Raw genomic sequence first — 20,444 nt, forward strand, 5'->3', positions numbered from 1 at the left:
ATTTTCTCATCTTTGTTCTTTTTTTTGGGGGGGGTGTAGTTTAAAAAAAATTGCTCTAGGAGCTAGAGCCAGGATGACAGAGTAAAGGTAGGCATTGGCCCAAGCTCTCCCCCAAACCCCTCCAAACACCTTTAAATAATTACTCTAAATAACTTCTAGAGCAATAGATCCCACCAAAAGGTGAAATGAAACAATTTTCCAACATAGAATAACTTGGAAGATCTAGAAGAAGATTTGTGAGTGGAACCCAGTCAAGCACACTATGCATAGCCAGCATAGCCCAGGGTCCAGAAAATCTGGAGCAATCATTGGGAGACATTGAATCAGCATCACCTGCTTAACCAACAGACAGTAAAGTGACTGACCAGCTGGTCAGAAGGAGATGACAGGAGATTCTTTGCTAGCATTGAGGCAAGATCATTTGTTTTTTTCTATACTTGGGTCTGAATCACATTCCTGGCTGGTAGTTCCAGAGCAAGGGGGAGCATTAGAACACAGGTATATGCAGCCACAGTAAAGCAGGGACCTCATCACAGTTACAGGAAGAAAAGTATGCTTGTGGTTATTCATAAACAAGTGTATAGTCCAGTAGAGTTGTAACCACACTTTTCCTTAGATTATGACAACTTGGAAGAACTGAGACCTTCTAGATTTCTCTAGAAGGATCTCTGAAAAGAGCCACAAATAATTCCTAAAACTTGAGAAATTGTACCATTCATTCTGGAAGCAGAGCCCTACTTACACAAAAACTTAAAAGTCAAGTAATTGGCTAAGGAAATACATAACAAAGATGGAAAAAAGATAGAAAATTACATGGGGACAAGGAGGATCAAAAATCACCCTCTGAAGATAACAAATTAAAATTCTTACATCCAAAGCTTCTGAGGGAAAATATTAATTGGTCTCAGGCCAAGGACAAGCTTAAAAAGGATTTTGAAAAACACCTAAGAGATACAGGAAAATTGGGAAGAAAAATGAAATTGATTCAAGATAGTCATGAAAAAAAAATCAATAGATTGGCAAAGAACACCAACAAACGCTTAACACACATGTCCTGAAGAACAACACCAAAACAAACAAACAAACAAACAAACAAACAAACCAATAAGAAGACTAGGCCAAATGGAAATGAAGTACAAAAAGCCAATGAGGAGAAAAATGTCTTAAAACTCAGAATTGCTAAACAGAAAAGGGTAAAAAGTTCATACATTCACAAAAAATACACACACACACACACAAAAAAAAAACACTTAAAAAGTAAAATTGGCCAAATGGAAAAAAATCACTGAGGAAAACAATTTCCTTAAGTGTAGAATAGTCAATAAGTATTTACAAAATTTTTCTCTTTGAAGAAAATAATTCCAAAAAAAAAAAAAAAAACTAGAAATGAACAAATGGGAGCAATTGGTTTTATGAAAAAATAAGAAATTATTTTAAAAATCTGAACTAATGGGGAAAAACATGAACTATCTCATTGGAAAAATGGGAAAAAAAAAGTGACCTGGAAAATAGATCCAAGAGAGATAATTTAAAATGTGTCAGGCTACTTAAAAGTCACATTCAAAAAAATAACCTAGACATCATATTTTAAAAAATTCTTAATGAAAACTGCCTTGATATTCTAGAACCAAAGAGTATATCAGAAACTTAAAGGATATATTAATCACTTCCTGAAAGAGTCACTAAATGAAAATTTCCAGATATAGTATAGCCAAATTTTAGAACTGCCAGGTCAATTGAAAACTATTGCAATTATCTAGGAAAAAAAAAAAAAAAACAAACAAACAAAAAAAACATTTCAAGTATCATGGATCCACACAAGATTTAGCTGCTTCTACATTAAAGTATTGAAGAGCTTGGAATACAATATTCCAGAGGGCAAAGGAGCTAGAATTATAACTATTTACCCAGTAAAACTGAATATAATCCACAAGGGGAAAAGTAAACATTCCATGAAATAGCTCTCAAGCATTTTTGATGGAAAAACCAGGGCTCAATAGAAACCTTGACTTTCAAATGTAAGATGTAAAAGAATTTTCAAAATGTATAAAGGAAAGGGAAATAGCAAGGGGCTTACTAAGTTTAAAATGTTTACATTTCTAGATGAGAACATGAAACTTATAATTCAAAGAACATTTTTATTATTAATGCTGTTAGAAGGTGTATATATAGATAGAAGGTACAAATGCTATTTGAAGGTGAAAGGATTGTATATAAAATAAAATAAAATAAATCTGAGAAATGATGCATTAGGAGAAAGGGGAAAGAGAAGCAATATCGTATAATTACCTCATATAAAAGAAAGAAGAAAAAACTTTTACAGTGGAAGGGTACCTTACTTTCATCAGAATTGACTCAAAGAGGAACTCACTCAATTTGGTGATTGGATATTGGATAGGATGTGGCAGGGGGGAAGATGAAACATTAATGCATTGTTGGTGGAATTGTGAATTGATTCAACCATTCTGTAGATCAATTTGGAATTATGCACAAAGTGCTATAAAATCATGCATAGCCTTTGATTTAGCAATATTACTACTGGGTCTGTATCCCCAAACAGTTGAAAAACAAAAAGGAAAAGAACCTAGATGTGGAAAAATATTTATAACAGTTCTTTTCTGGGGGCAAAGTATTGGAAATTGAGGAGATGCCCATCAACTGGAGAATTACTGAATAAATTGTGGTATGTGATTATGATGGAATAGTCTTGTGCTATAAGAAATGATGAGCAGGGTGATTTCAGATAAAAACCTGGGAAGTTTTCACGAGTTGATGCAAAGTAAGATACGCTGTGTACAAAGTAACAGCAATATTATAAGATGATCAATTGTTAAAGACATAATTATTCTCAGCAATCAAATAATCCAAGATATTTCTGAAGAAGCATGATGAAAAGTGCTATGTATCTATATCCAGAGAAAGAACTTATGGTGTCTGAATTGTTTGAAGCAAATTTTTATTTTTTACCTTCTTTTTCTGGAGGGATTTTTGTCTATCTTTTCTTTCACAACATGAATATACTATGGAAATATTTTGCATGAATACACATATAAAACTTATATTGGATTGCTTGCATTCTCAATGAGTTGCTTGGGGAGGGAGAAAGGGAGAGAATCCGAAATTGAATGTTTAAAAAAGAATGTTAAATTTTGTTTTTAAATTATTCATAAAATATTTGCTTCAAATATCCAATAACCAATAATTTTTTATCAATATATAGTAAATCTCATTTCTATTTTATATAGCAAAATGTGATAGAAAGATAATCAACCTTAGAATCAGGAGACAGGTATTTGAACCACAGTTTTATTAAATGTTGCAGGTCACAATTTAAGAGTTTTACTTTCTCCATTTGCAGAATGTGTTTTTAACTATTCCATAAGAAACTAATATATAAAATTGCATTTCTATATAAAAGGAGGAAATATTTTTTGATAACACTTTTAATGGATTGTCATGTCCAACATCTTCCAACTCTATTGTTAAAGAAAATATTCATGGTTTAAACCTGTGAGGCTTCTGATCAACTTATATGGCTTTAGCCTCATATTTTGTTGGAAAACTATATTTTTCAATATACTTTTTTGCCATCTTTTCATGTACATTATTACAATGAAACTATCAAGAATCGAGGTCTAAGTTGAGTTGGATTGGAGTATCTTTTTCAAGTTCTTAAATAAGTTTTCCTCTATTTCTTTATCTTCTGCAATAGATGTGTGCAGAAGCTTACAACTGACTTCTTGGTGATTTGTTTTTATTTTTTGATTTGTTTTTGCTTATGATTATTATAAGCTTCAAAGGCGAATTGTTCAAGCTTCAAATGAAACTTGCCACTAATGGCAGAACCAATGACCTGTGTTTCCATTTCACTAAAGCTTCTTTAATTTGCTTGCAAATTATTGATGTTGCTATTTCTTTTAATGAGGAAGATTATCAACATACTCAGCTTGAAATAGTATATGTTCTGGAAGAACTTAACATGGGAATCATTGAAAAATTTAGGAAAGAAATGGGAAAGTTCATGGGAGTTTTACCTAATATTGTTCACCAAAATAAAAAAAAATAAAGATTAAAATCTTATTCAGATTTTATGGAGTTATTTGTTTCTAATGTATAATCTTGTGGTGGAAAAAAATAGATGTCAAAAGTAGCAATGATATGAGTCTCGTTGCTTTTCTTAGCACCAGCTTGTGTATAAATGATTAAGTATAGAGAACTTGTATTTGTTGTTTCTAGAGTAATTATTATTGTCCTCCTTTTTTCCTCTTCCTTTTTTCTTTTTCTTTTTCTTCCTTCTTCTTTTTCCTCTTCAACACTTTAGTGCCCAGCATAGTGTAGACACAATTTTTTAAATGAATTGAAGCAAATGTTTTCTGTTTCTATGTTCTTGCAGCCCAGTTTTCATCTTTCCCTTGATATGCAGTGAGTCAAAGTCTTAGAATTTTCAAAATTATTATTCTCTGGATGTCTTGATACCAGGTGTCTTTCATAAAGGAAAAGGGTGAATGGGTGATCTTTCTTTAAGTGTATATTTGTTTTAACAAAGACTTTCATTATTTGGTTTCATCCTTTTTGTACTTATTTCATATGATATCTCTTCATGTAAAATTCAAGGGTCAGCAAAAATTCCACTTCCTTTATAGGGTCTATTTTAAATCTTTCAATTATCAATGATCTCCAATGAAAGTAAAAGGGAGTATTCCCCATTTTAAGTTTTCTTTTGTGGGTTATCTTCCTCATTGGACTGTAACATCCTTGAGAGCAAGGAAATACTTCTTCTACATTTATAATTTGTATCGCCATCACTTAGAAGAGTGCCTGTCACATATAAGATATATAACATATGTGTATTGCCTATTTATTGATGCATTGATTAAATTTACTTATTTATTTACATGTTGTTTCTCTGTATAACATAATCTCCTAAGTAGAAAAACTTCCTTAAAGGACATTGATTTCCCCTTGGTCCTTAAATACATAGCCCATAGTAAGTTCTTAATAAGTGTTTGTTGAACTAAATAGAAAACTAAATTTAAAAAGGGGAAAAAACACTCAGAAAAGCATACTATTGTTCAGTTTTGCTCATGTATGACTCTTTGTGATCTTATTTGGGGTTTTCTTGACACAGATAATGTAATAGTTTATCATTTCTTCCTCCAGATCATTTTACAGCTAAGAAAAATTTATCAAAGAGAGCTAAGTGACTTTCTCAGGGAAATATAGCCAGTAAGTTTCTAAGACCAGATTCGAACATAGGAAGGTGTTTTTGTTTATTTTTTATTTTTTTTTCTGACTTAAGGCCTAGTGCTCTAATCGCTGTGCTGCCTAGCTATTCCTAAAAGCAGTGCCACAGGAATGAATAGATATTTAAGTTCTTACTAGCACTGTACTAATTACTGGGTTTAAAAGGAAGGCAAAAGAAAGTTGCTTCTCTCAATGAGCTCAATATTTAACAGGGAAGACAACATAAAAACAACTTCATACCAGATCTATTCAAAATAATCAATAGAAGGAAGGTATTAGAATTAAAAGGGATCAGAAATGGCTTCCTTCAGATATTGAGATTTTTAAACCGAGACATAAAGGAAGCCAGGGAAGCCAGGAGACAGACAATAAAGGAGAACATTCCAGGTATGGGAAACAGACAGAGAAAATGCCTAGAGGTGAATATTGGAATGTATTATTCAAAGAAAACTGGCTAAACATCATTCACAGTGTTAAACTTGTGACAATAATCCTTCATTTGTTTTACTTCCTATATCATCTTAATGTAGGTATATTTCTAATGTGGGGACTGGTATTGAATCTTGTACATAAGATCTAAGTAACTCCATTTTATTATCATTTTAATTTGATATTGAAATTTTCTTTATATAATTACAGTGAACATGTCAAAAATGAGAGCTAGGACATGGAGATATTTTTAAACAGGACCATGCAGAGTTGAGTAGAAATTCTCATTCTCTATCCACAAATATGTATATCTATACACATGCATGTATACTATAAACATGCATAAACATTTATATGTACATGTCTTTAACACATAGGTGTATGTAGATGTAGGTTTATATGTATATACAGATATAGGTATGTATATCATAGATATATGTATGTATTTATATATATATGCATATAAAATGGCAGATAAGTAATATTTGCCAAGGTGGAATATTGGATGCTGCCATGATATTTGTATGTATATCAAACTGGAAAAGGATATAGTGAATCATATCAGTATTTTTGCCAAGACAATCCCAAATGGGTTCTCAAAGTTGCAAATTACTGAACAATATGAAAAATAATTTATGTCCATAATAAAGTAATAATAAAGTTTTTAAAAGTTCAAGTTCACTGTGACAGCATTGCAGTATGAAGAACTACAGGAAAATTTGTATTAAAATTAAATAAACTTACTACAGCAAAAAAAGGAACTGCAGGAAAGAACATTGGAAAGTTTTTCCAATGATAATTTTACTCCTCAGAAAATTAAAATTCATGAGCCTCATTTAGTGAAATTTATACTAGTTGAGAAGGCAAGTGAACTGTGTTCCTAAGGCTATCTCTGCCTCTAACTAGTTGTTTGACCTTGGGCAAAACATTTACTTTGGGGCATCAGTTTCTCCATCTGTTAAGGGGAGAAGGCGAGTCTAGATGGTCTCTAAAAGCTCTGCTACTTCTAAGACTTTAGTTTGAGAATTTGGATGAGTTTTACTTAATAATTACGGTTTCAAATTCTAAACAAATAATTTTCTCATTGTTTAAATGCCTTAGATACATGAGTATATATTTAGACGAAAGAATAAGTAGATCAGGGGATAATGAGATACAGATATATCAATGGAGTTTCACATAAATTATAGATGAATACAAAATACATTTATAATTCTAACTTCCATTTTGAAAAAAGATCATAAGGTAATCAAATTACAGCCTGAAGAAACTGTCATAAGAACAGGTTAAGTTTGTAGCATTCCCTGTTCTCACTGCAGACATTGTCATGAAAATGGTCCCATTTTTGTCATTTCAAGCTCTCATTACAATCACTGTCAGTGGAATGGAAAATCAGAATTGTAATGTCCTTGTCTAAGAAGTCAGCTTGTAGATGATTTGACTGTGACCTGGTACCTTTCTATTATTTGACTTGCGGGACACTCCCATGATTGTTTATTTGACGAGAGTTAACTTGGATGACAGCATTTCAGTTATAGACAGTCAGAATACTAAATGTTGGCAAATTTCAGGAAAATCTACAAGTATGTCTATATGTGAGGGAAATTTGTCTACTCTTTTTCTATTGAAAGGTTAATTTAGACCAGCAGGATGAATAAAAAGAGGACTGGCGAGACTTACATGAACTGATGCTGAGTGAAATGAGCAGAACCAAGAGATCATTATATACCTCAACAACGATACTGTATGAGGATGTATTCTGATGGAAGTGGATTTCTTCGACAAAGAGATCTAACTCAGTTTCAATCGATCAAGGATGGACAGAAGCAGCTATAGTCAAAGAAAGAACACTAGGAAATGAATGTAAACTGCTTGCATTTTTGTTTTTCCTCCCAGATTATTTCTACCTTCTGAATCCAATTCTCCCTGAGCAACAAGAGAACTGTTCAGTTCTGCACACATATATTGTATCTAGGATATACTGTAATCTCTTTAACATGTATAGGACTGCTTGCCATCTGGGGGAGGGGGTGGAGGGAGGGAGGGAAAAAATCGGAACAGAAGTGAGTGCAAGGGATAATGTTGTAAAAAATTACTCTGGCATGGGTTCTGGCAATAAAAAGTTATTAAAAAAAGAAAGGTTTATTAAAAAAAGATATTTTCCTTTCTATTTATATCCCCAGAAGAGAGATTAGTATAATGCCACTGTCTTTCTAATACATAAAAAAATTACTGTTGATTAAGATAAATGTTAATCAAAAATACCAATTTCAGAATGCTAGGAAAAAACTAAACATGTCATGCTGTTGTTGGGGAAAATACAATAAATCTTAATAGGGTAATGTACTTTATTAAACAAATCATGGAATATTAAATAACGTTTACCTTGTACCAATGCATGTAGGCACACTATTCACCAAACCTCAAATATTGGTGGGCTGGAGGTTTAAACTGTTTAAATGAAACATTGATATTAATGGACATAAGTTATAAAAAGAGTGCTCCTGAGTAATCTCAAATTGTGTGGAAAGAATGATATGGAGAATTGGGTATTTCTGGGTGAAGGCACATTCACATACTGCTGTAATTCTTCAGAGGTTATATGAAATGGGATAAATTTAGAGCTTTCTATGACATAATTAGTACAGTTTGGGGCATTAGAGTGAATTTAGCATCCTTCAGGTTTTCCATGTGGGAACAATGTAGGAGTGCCCAGAACTGAAATCCCAAAAGTGTTTTAGTAAATTTTTCTTCTGACTGGTTAGTACATTCCCATTATCATTTATTTTAATTTGTTATATTTTTTATTTTGCCATTCTTATCTTTATAAATTTTGAGTCCAAATTATCTCTCTCCTTTTCAATCTCATCGCTACCTATTGAGAAGGCAAATGATACATCTAATTATATATGGAACATCATAAAAAACCTATTTCTGTATTATTCATATTTTTTTAAAAAAAGCAAGCATGATAAAGTGAGAAAGTTATATTTCACCTTGCACTCAGAATTCATTAGGTAGCTCTTTGGAAGTGGAATAGTCCTTTGGAATTAATTTGGATCATTGTATTGAAGTTTATCATTGTACTGTTGCTGTTACTACACACAATGATCTTTTGGTTCTTTTCACTTCACTTTGCATCAGTTCATATGTATTTTGTTGTTGTTTTTTCCCTCTGAAACCTACTTTACAAAATTGTACTTTACCACCATCAAATGTCACACCTTATTCAGCCATCCCCCAAATGATGAATAAGGCTTCAGTTTCCAATTATTACCACCATGAAAAGACATGTTATAAATAATTTAGTACAAACAGATCTTTTTACTTTTCCTGATATTTTAGGGATATAAACCTAGTAATGTTATTGCTTGGTCAAAGATCACGCACAGTTTTGTAGCCTTTGGCCTGCAATTCCAAATTGTTTTTCCAGAATGATTGCACTGGTTCACAACTTCCCCAGTAGCTCATTAGAATACCAATTTCCCCTCATCTCTTCTAGCCTATTCTTTCTGAGAGGTATGAGGTTAGGCTTTATTAATTTCTATTAATATTCTAATCAATAGTGATTAAATATTTTATATGACTATTTTTATTACTTTTGTTCAATGTTTTCAGTCAATTTAACTCTTTTTGACCTTTTTTTTTTTTATTTTCTTGGCAATGACGCTAAAGTGGTTTGTCATTTCCTTCAGCTGATTTTACAGAGGAGAAAACTGAGAAACAGGGTTAAGTGGTTTTCCCAGGGCCATAGATCTAGTAAGTGCCTGACATCTGACTGAAATCAGGTCTTCCTCACTAGAGACAAGTATAAATAGCTTATATTTGGTATTATTTAAATAACCTAAATTTCTTCTCTGAAAACTGTCTCTTCATATATTTGGGCAAGTTATCAATTAGAAATGGTTCTTATTTTATAAGTCTGACTCATTTTATGCTCCATATTTTTTTAAAATGAGGCCTTTATCAGGAAAAAAAAAACAACAAAAAATCCTTGCTATGTATTTTTTATATTACTTCAGTAATTGGTAATAAGCACCAATGGTGAGGAGAGCCATTACATCACCATCTCATATATATATATATATATATATATATATATATATATATAACCATTATCACACATAAAATAGGTAATTAATTAGTCAAGTGCTCTGCTGTTTGATTCAAGTATATCTTTTCAGAGTTCTAGCCCTCTACAAGTTATCTATAGCGTCTTTTAACAAAATGGATTTTCCCAGATTATTTTTCAAGTAGGTTTTTAGCAAAATATGATGTCATGGTTTCTGACATAATTGCTACCCATGACTTTTTTTTCAGCTGATAAATATTAGATTCTGCTCTAGTCCTTTTCTTTATCTGTGTGTCAAAAATGTCTTTTGTAAGCAACATGGTTAAATTGTGATTTTTAATCCATTCTGATATGTTTCCATTTTGTTGGTGAGATCATTCACAGTTATAATTACTCTTGTCTTTCCCTCCATCCCATTTACTTTTTTTTTTTTCTCAGTCCTCCTCTCTAAATAAATTGTAGGCTAAGAAGGGTAATGGAGAGGATCATGTCTATCATACTTATTGAAAGAAATTGACATCTTTGTGTTTTGCTGTGGACCAAGCATAGTACCTTTTCTCTGGCCTCCCTGACCCTGACCTTGGGCAGTAATATGAGAACATCTTGCTAATATATACTTGATCTAATTTGTTCAATTTTAAATATATGCTTCTATTCACCTTTGACTTATCACATGGATTCATTCTTTTGCTGTCCAATACCTTCAACAGCCAATTTTCACCTTAGCTTTCATATACCTATCATTTCTAAGAAAGTTCAAATCTATAGATGATACAGATACAACTGAAGCAAAGAATATGATGGCAGGTACAGTAATTCTAGAATAAGTAAATAATTCTGATTGCTCTGATGAGAGATTAATTGAAAATGATTTATGTAGAAAAATAAGATAATTTATTGATATGAATAATTTTGTATTCACATGAATAATTTTGAATTCACTTCCTTTTAGCAGTTCTCCCACTGGAATATGAATCTACATTTAAAATAGGTTGGAATTATGTTAGGAATTTATGTGTCTAATCCAGAATAACTATTCTAAGGATTCCTTTCAGGCACACCTGTAAACTTATGCTCCATAGGATCAAAGCTGTACGTTTGTTTAGGAAAATATAAACAGACCAATACAAACTTTGTTGAAGTTAGGAATTATATTTTTATTGAGTTAATACCCCCATTTTTGAATCACCTTTACTTAGTAATAATTCTGTGATAAAGAAACTAAAAAAAATTGGGAAAAAAGCTCTGAATATCTAAAGACAGAATTTACTTTTGACTTGAATCTAAAATTCCTTTATATTTCCTCCTATACATTAATAGTGAATTAAAATTATAATTTCATCTGTCTTTTGTTGTCTTTCATCCTTGAACATGGTGCCATATCTTTAAATATCCTCACTGAAAATAATGATGGTCAACCATCAATCATCCCTCCATAAATGAATGGTGTTCTTTTTTTTTTTTAAATTTAATAGCCTTTTATTTACAGGATATATACATGGGTAACTTTACAGCATTAACAATTGCCAAACCTCTTGTTCCAATTTTTCACCTCTTACGCCCCCCCACCCCCTCCCCTAAATGGCAGGATGACCAGTAGATGTTAAATATATTAAAATATAACTTAGATACACAATAAGTATACATGACCAAAACATTATTTTGCTGTACAAAAAGAATCAGACTCTGAATTATTGTACAATTAGCTTGTGAAGGAAATCAAAGATGCAGGTGTGCATAAATATAGGGATTGGGAATTCAATGTAATGGTTTTTAGTCATCTCCCAGAGTTCTTTTTCTGGGTATAGCTAGTTCAGTTCATTACTGCTCCATTAGAAATGATTTGGTTGATCTCGTTGCTGAGGATGGCCTGATCCATCAGAACTGGTCATCATCTAGTATTGGTTGTTGAAGTATATAATGATCTCCTGGTCCTGCTCATTTCACTCAGCATCAGTTCGTGTAAGTCTCTCCAGGCCTTTCTGAAATCATCCTGTTGGTCATTTCTTACAGAACAGTAATAATGAATGGTGTTCTTAATGGGACTGTGGAAAATATTTAGTTTGCCTTCACAAGGTCTGAGTTCGACCTTGCTGTTTACTAGCCCTGCTGTTTACTAGCTATGTATCTGAGAGCTGGCTACTTTCATTTTGTTTGGCCTTAGTTTCCTAATCTACAAATGATTAAACTGGGATAGAAAGATTTCTAATGTGCTTTCTAGATCAATCTAAGATATTTGATTTTGCTTACTCCTGTTATTTAAAGATTCCGTTGATTTTATAACCTCTGCTTCTTATACTCTGAGTCTGTCCAAGAAGATCACTTTAATAACTCCTGGATTAGCTGTTTGGATATTTTTTTCTCTTTGGTACTATACATAATAGTACAATGATGCAGAAAAAAGGCTGTAACTAAGTAGATTACTGGAAAGAAAATTTGGGAAGGTCACTTTGGCAGTAGGATGGAAACAGCATTAGAGAGGAAAAGATTGGAGGCAAGGAGACCAGTTAAGGCAATGCTCTAATTTTTTCTTTCATGCCATCTCAGAGGAAGAGGTAGCTCTTCCCCTAGAAAGGTAAACCTTTCTGAGGTTTCAGGGAGGCCTTGCTGAACCTTTTCACGATTGCTCATCTACCTTTGGTGAGATCTGTAATGAAGTTGTGATCTCATTTCATCCTGTCCTCCCCAGAAGAAAGCATCTTCTGTCATTCGTGACCATTCCCTTTTTTTTAAGTCTCTTTCTATTTACTGGCTGCTTCACTAGTCTCTACAATAGTTCCCAATAATTTAAAAAAATAGAAAAAAACATGATCTGCCTGTTCCTGATAGCTAGTTATCTCTGTCCTTTATTTTAGCAGCTAAACTCCTTGAGAAGGCTATTTGCAAGACCTGTATGCACTTATTTTCCTCTTACTCTGTTCTTAACTCTCTACAAGATGGCTCCTAACCTCAACTTACAAATGAAACTGTTTTCTCCAGGTACTGGTGAACTCTTGATCACCAAATAATCACTCTGTCTTGGTTTTCATATGCCTTGATTGCTCTGCAGCCTTTGCAAGAGTCAATCATTCTCTGTCTCTTTACATTCTCTTTTCTCTAGGTTTCTGGGACACTTGGCCATTCTGGTTCTCCTTCTAACTATGAGATCACTACTCATTCTCTTTTGTTGTATTTTCCTCTACATCATGTCCATTAACTCTAGACATATTGGGCTGGCTCTTTTTTTATTCCTTTATACAATTTTATTCAGTAATCACTTCAACTTTTATGGACACAACTTCAGGCTCTACTGTGATGATTATAAAATATATCAATCCAGATGTAACTTCTCATCTGACAACTAGTTTCACAACTTTCTGATACCATTCAAATTTTGTGAATCCTATGAACATCTTAAATACAATGTGTTCTAAACTGAACTTATTGCCATTCTCCTAACATCCTCTCTTGTTCTTAAAAACCTGTTCAGATACTCAGAGATGGTAGAATCCCACTGTTGCTTCAGTCCAGTGAGAAAAGAACTCAATTCCCTAGACCACCAATGTACAGGGTTGTGACTCAGTTTCCTGTTCATCTGCATTTGTTAGTTCATCACTCATCTATTGCCACAAGACTTCAAGGTAGGTGAAATAACAATGCCACAAATAATGAAATAGTAGGTGATGTACTGACTTGTATGTGAATTGGATTTCAATGAGACACAGTTACACAAAGTTATCAACTTGTGATGTATTGACTTATGTGTGAATTGGATTTAAATGAAGCAGAGTTACACAGTTATCAACTGCATTCTCTCTTCCAAAGCCTTTGAAGTCTAGTGGTAAGAAAATTTTAAAATGAATGGCAATGTAGTGGATGACCTTGGCAATTTTAATGTCTGACCAAGCTCTGCACAGGCCACAGCACCTCCATCAGCTGCCTTCAAGGCCACTGGAACAAATTATTCTCATCTGTTTTTTCTATTGAGGAAAATGTCCACATCCCCGGGGTAGAAGCCCCCTAATACACTGAAATACTTGAAATCTATTGGTCACCCTTACTGTGAGTTAGATCATATGCTGAGAAAGTTTTATCAGGTATGGTTGCTGTATTTTTATAGTTTTTAAGAGCCACCAGTAAAAGTTGGGTTACAAGTGGACACAAATGATAAATGAACAATCCTGAAGACTCAGCAAGCCTTCCCTGAACACTCTTTGAATGATTGAAAGGCCAGAAAATCAACAATCTCTTCAGGAAACAGAAAGAACTGATATGCATTTTCTTAATTATTTATAAAAGTATGTTTTGATCTGCATTCAGACTACATCAGTTCTTTATCTGGAAGTGGATGGCATTTTTTTCATCATGATTATTTTGGAATTGCCTGGAGTCACTGTATTGCTAAGAATAGGTAAGCATTCATAATTAATCATGATAAAATTTTTGCTATTTAGGTATACAATGGTATCCTCATTCTGCTCATTTCACTTTCTATCAGTTCTATTTCATGTAAATCTTTCCAATTTTTTGGAAAGCATCCTCTTTGGTATTTCTTATAACACAACAATATTCCATCACAAGATATACCACAACTTTTTCAATCATTCCTAAGTGACATGCATCCCTTCCAAATTCAGTACTTTGCCATCACAAAAAAGAGCTGCTATAAATATTTTTGTATCTACAAATTATTTTGAAAAACAATCTTCTTTGAAATTACTTTTGGATACAGAACTGGTACTGATTTGAAAGGTCAAAGTTTTATACAGTTTTGTAGCTTTGAAAGAATAGTTCCATATTGCTATCCAAAATATTTGGATCAGTTCACAACTCTGTGTGCAATGTATTAATAACTCAATTTTCCCACATTCCCTCAGCATTTATCATTGTCCTTTTCTGTCATTATAGTCAATGTGATAGTTTGGGAGGGTATCTCAGAGTTGTTTTAAGTCGCATTTCTATAATCAATAATGATTTAGAGCATTATTCATGGGACTACACATAGCTATGTCTCCTGAGAATTGGCTGTTCATATTCTTTGGCCATTTATCAATTGGAGAAAGATTTGTATTCTTGGAAGATTGATTAAGTTTTCAAAATAATTGATACAGAAAGTTGCTATAACTTCCGCCTAGGTTTTTGCTTTCCTTGTATGTCCCCTCAAGGGCATACAAGGCAGCTAGATGGCATAGAAGATAGAGCATCAGCCCTGGAGTCAAGAAGACCTGAGTTGATATCCAACCTTAGACATTTAACAATTGCTAGCTGTGTGAATCTGGGAAAGTCGCTTAATCCCAGCCTCCAAAAAACAAAAAGAAACCAAAAAAAAAACAAACCCATTTTTTTCTTTTCATTGTCCCCTAATATAATCTTTCCTCCTTTCTATTGGTCCTCCTCTCCCCATTCTCTTGTTCTTTTTCTTGCCTTTAGAATAAGATAGATTTCTTTGTACAGCTGAGTTGTTTCCTCTCTGAGTCAATTCCAAGGAGAATAAGGTTCAAATGTTGCCTATTATGCCACAGTCTTTCCACTGAAATTCTTCTATGCCTCTTTTGTATGAGATAATTCACCTCATTCTGTCTTTCTTCTCCCTTCTCCTCTTTCTTACTATTCAATTTTACCATTCATATATGCATATGTATATATACTTACACACATAATCACATCATCATATCATCATCCCAATAAAGGCAACTCATACCTATGTCTTTCTTTTATATATTCTCCTTTTACCTGCCATAATATTGATAAAATACTTTGGAATTACAAGTAACATCTTCCTAAGTAGGAATAAAAATACTTCAACCTTATTGATTCCCTTATGATTTGTATTTTATGTGTGCCTTTTTTAGACTTCTTTTAAGTCTTACATTGAAAATCAGATTTTCTGTTCAGGGATGTTTTCATCAGGAATACTGGGACTTTTTTTTTCCCCATCAAATGTCCATTTTCTCTCTGAAAACTTATATTCCATTTTACTGGGTAGTTGATTTTGGGTTGTTATCCCTCTGAAATATCAAATTCCAGGCACTGTTACCTTTTAAAATAGAAGTGCTGAGGTTTTGTGTTATTCTGAATATGACCCCATATTTCAATTGTCTCTTTTCAGTTATTTGATTTTTATTTTTTTTATTTTTTTATTTAATAGTCTTTTATTTACAGGATATATACATGGGTAACTTTACAGCATTAACAATTGCCAAAACTCTTGTTCCAATTTTTCACCTCTTACCCCCCCACCCCCCTCCCCTAAATGGCAGGATGACCAGTAGATGTTAAATATATTAAAATATAACTTAGATACACAATAAGTACATGACCAAAACGTTATTTTGCTGTACAAAAAGAATCAGACTCTGAAATATTGTACAATTAGCTTGTGAAGGAAATCAAAAATGCAGGTGTGCATAAATATAGGGATTGGGAATTCAATGTAATGGTTTTTAGTCATCTCCCAGAGTTCTTTTTCTGGGCATAGCTAGTTCAGTTCATTACTGCTCCTTTAGAAATGATTTGGTTGATCTCGTTGCTGAGGATGGCCTGGTCCATCAGAACTGGTCATCATATAATATTGTTGTTGAAGTATATAATGATCTCCTGGTCCTCCTATTTCAAAGCATCAGTTCGTAAGTTCCTCCAGGCCTTTCTGAAATCGTCCTGTTGGCTTTCACAGAACAGTAATATTCCAAATTTCATATACCACATTTTCGGCCATTTTCCAACTGAGGACATCCATTCAGTTTCCAGTTTCAGCCACCACAAAAAGGGCTTGCCAAAACATTTCGGGCACATACAGGTCCCTTCCTTCTTTATAATCTCTTTGGATATAATCCCAGTAGTAACACTACTGGGATCAAAGGGTATTGGTTTGATAACTTTTTGACATGTTCAAACTATTTCCAAAAATGGTTGGATTCGTCACAAACCCACCAACAATGAAATCAATGTCCCAGTTTTCCCACATCCTCCAACAATCATCATTATTTTTCCTGTCATCTTTAGCCAATCTGACAGCTGTTAGTGGATTTTAGAGTTGTTCCAATTCTGTATTTCGATTAATAATGACTTGGAGGATCTTTCATATGACTAGAAATAGTTTAATTTCCTTCCATCTGAGAATTGTCTGTTCATTCCTTTGGACCATTTTTCAATTGGAGAATGGCTTGATTTTTTATAAATTAGAGTTAATTTCATATATTTTGGAAATGAGGCCTTTATCAGGAACCCTTGACTGTTAAAAATATTTTCCCAGTTTATTGTTCCTTCTAATCTTTGTCTGCAATTAGTTTTGGTTTGTACAAAAACTTTTCAGTTTTATAATTGAAATTTTCATTTTGGATCAAATATTCTAGTTCCGCTTTCCATAAAGACCTTCCCCTTCCAAAGGTCTGGGAGGTAAACTTATCCCATGTTTCCCAATTTATTAATAATTTCATTCTTTATGCCTAGGTCATGAACCCATTTTTGACCTTATCTTTGTACGGCATTAATGGATCAATGCCCGTTTCTGCCATATTTAGTTTCCAATTTTCCAGCAATTTTTATCAAACAGTAAAGTTTTATTCCCAAAAGCTGGGATTTTGGGTTTGTCAAAGACCAGGTTGGATATTTTGTTGCCTGTTTTACCCTTTGAAACCCAATCATTCCACTGATTAACTAATTATTCCTTTAGCCAATACCAAATAGTTTTTGGAACTGTTGCCTATAATATAGTTTTAGATCTGGAGAGCTAAGCCACCATCATTTGGATTTTTTTTTTCATTAATTCCCTTGAAATTTTGACCTTTGTTTTTCCATATGAACTTTGTTGTTATTTTTTCTAGGTCATTAAAAATAGTTTTTGGGGAGTCTGATTTATAGCTAACAAAAGATTAGTTTAAGGTAATTATTGTCATTCTTATTTATATTTGCCCCCCTATCCAAGAGCATTTAATTTTTCCAATTGGTTAGATAGACTTTTAATTTGTGTGAAAAGGGTCTGTAATTTTGCCATAAAGTTTCTGGATTTTCCCTCAAGATAGGATTCCTAAATATTTTATATTATCAGTAGTTTACTTTAAAGGAATTTCTTTGTAACTCTGACTGTTGGATTTTCTTAGTGATAAAAGAATGTTGATGACTTTAGGGTTTATTTTATAAACCAGCAACTTTGCAAAAGTTGTGGATTATTTTATTAACTTTTAGCAAACTTGGGGATTCTCTAAATTATCATGTCATCAAAGCAAAGAGTGATAATTTGGCTTCCTCATTGCCTTATTCTTATTCCTTTAATCTTTTTCAGCTCTTATTGCTATAGCTAGGTTTTAATAAATATTAAATAACCGTGAAGTGGGAAACCTTTTGTTTCACCCAGATCTTATTGGGAAAATTTGGTTGCAGTTTGTCTCCATTAAATGATGCTTACTGAGGGTTTTAAATAGATGCTGCCATTATTTTAAGGAAAAGTCCATTTATCTTTTTACCCGCGTTTTTTAATAGGAATGGATGTTGATTTTATCAAATGTTTTTTCTGCATCTATTGAGATGATCATATGGTTTTTTGTTAATTTGGTTATTAACATGGCCAAATTATAATTGATAGTTTTCCAATTATTGAACCAGCCCTGCATTCCCGGTATAAACCTTACTTGATCATAGTTATTATTTGAGATGATTTTCTTGTAGTCTTTCTGCTAATTCTTATTTAAGATTTTAGCATCAATATTCATTAGGAATTTTTTTCATAATTTTCTTTTTGTTTTCAGCCTACCTGGTTTTAGGGTATCAGTACCATGTTGTGGCCTTAGAAGGAATTTGGTAGGACTCCTTCTTTTCCTTTATTTTATCAAAAGTTTATATAGCATTGGGGCCAATTGTTCTTTAAATGTTTGTAAAATTAGTAAACCATCTGGTCCTTGGGGATTTTTTCTTAGGAGTTGTTTTAATTGCCTGTTCATTTCTTTTTAAAATGGGACTATTCAAGCAATTTACTTTTTCCCTGTTATTTGGGAAGTCTGTATTTTGGAGGAATTCCATTTCAATTTAGGGTTAACAAATTTATTCATAAAGTTGAGCAAAATAACCCTTTATTATTTCTCTAATTTCCCTTCACGGAAAGTTCTCCCTTTTCATTTTTAAGAACTAATTTTATTTTCTCCTCCTTTTTCTAATCCAGATTTTACCAAAGGCTTATCTTATTTTATTGGCTTTTTCTTAAGAACCAACTCTTAGTTTTATTAATTAGTTCAAAGCTTTAATATTTTTAATTTCTCCTTTTTAATTTTGAATTTCCAATTTAGTATTTTGATTGGGGTTTTTAATTTGGGTCTTTTAGTTTTTTTAGTTGCAAAGCCCAATTCATTAATCTTTTTCTTTTCTGTTTTATTCAAGTAAGTTTTAAGGATATTAAACCCTCTTATTAACCACTTTGGTCATCCCAAAATTTGGATTGATGTCTCAACATTGCCATTATCTTGAGGAAATTATTAATTGTATTCATAATTTGTTGCTTCACCCAATCATTTTTTAAGATGGATTGTTTAGTTTCCAAGTACTTTTTGGGTCTATTTCCCCAACTTTTGTTGAATGTAGTTTTATTGCATCATGATCTGAAAAGAAAGCATTTACTATTTCGCTTTCTTTGCATTTAATTTGAGGTCTTTTAGGTCCAATATATTGGTCAATTTTTGAATAGGTTCCATGAACCGTTGAGAAGAAAGTATATTCCTTCTATTCCATTCAATTTTTCCAAAGATCCAACACCCTTAATTTTTCTTAATATTCTATTTACTTTAATTTCTTTCTTATTTGTTTTGTTTTGATTTTTTCAATTTGGAGTGCAAGGTTGAGGATTCCCTAACAGTTTTGTTGTTCATTTTTCTTGCAACTCTCTTAACTTCCTTTGGGTTGAGTGCCAACCCTTTTGGCAAATATATGTTTAATATTGATATTGTTTTTGTTTATTTACCCTTTTAAAAGGATGTAGTTTCCTTCCTTATTCTTTAATTAGATTCAATTTTACTTTGTTGATCTGAGAAAGGATGGCTACCCCTGTTTTTTGACTTCACCTGAAGATAAAGATTTTGCTCCGCTCTTTACTTTTACTTCCATATGCATCCCCCTTTAAATGTGTTTCTTGTAAACAAAATATTGTAGGGTTTCTGACTTTTTGATCCAGTTGTTATCTGCCTCCTTTTATGGGGGGAGTTCATCCCATTTAATTTACGGTTAGAATTTAAATTGTATTTCCCGCCATCCTAATAACCCCAGATTGTGCTTACTTATTCTGCCTCCCCCAACCCTCTTTCCCCTTTTAAACTTATTTTCCTCTTTGTATCACGACATACTTATCCCTTTATAATCCCTCCTCCCCTTGAGTCTTTTCCCTTCCTTCCCTTTTATTACCTTTTTCTTTTCCCTTTTCCCTCCCCTGTTTTTAATGAGGCGAGAGAATTTTCTTAAAATAAATGTCAATTTTTTTTTGAGCTAACTTGATGGAGTAAGATTCACACAATGTTCCTCCCTCTAAATTTCAGATATGAAAGTTTCTTTCCTTTTTGGGATGTGGTTTCGGGCCTTTTTTTTCCCTCCTTCCCACCTTATTCTGCCATCATCCCTTTTCCAATCTACTTTTTTTATATCAATAAATCAAATTATACATGTATTTTTTTTAATATCCACAACAGAAATACAATTTCAAGAGTTATTTTTACCTTTTCTGCATCTCTTGGAGTTGTTGTTG

Source organism: Sarcophilus harrisii, chromosome 6, assembly GCF_902635505.1.
Source record: "Sarcophilus harrisii chromosome 6, mSarHar1.11, whole genome shotgun sequence".
In the NCBI taxonomy this organism is placed as follows: domain Eukaryota; kingdom Metazoa; phylum Chordata; class Mammalia; order Dasyuromorphia; family Dasyuridae; genus Sarcophilus; species Sarcophilus harrisii.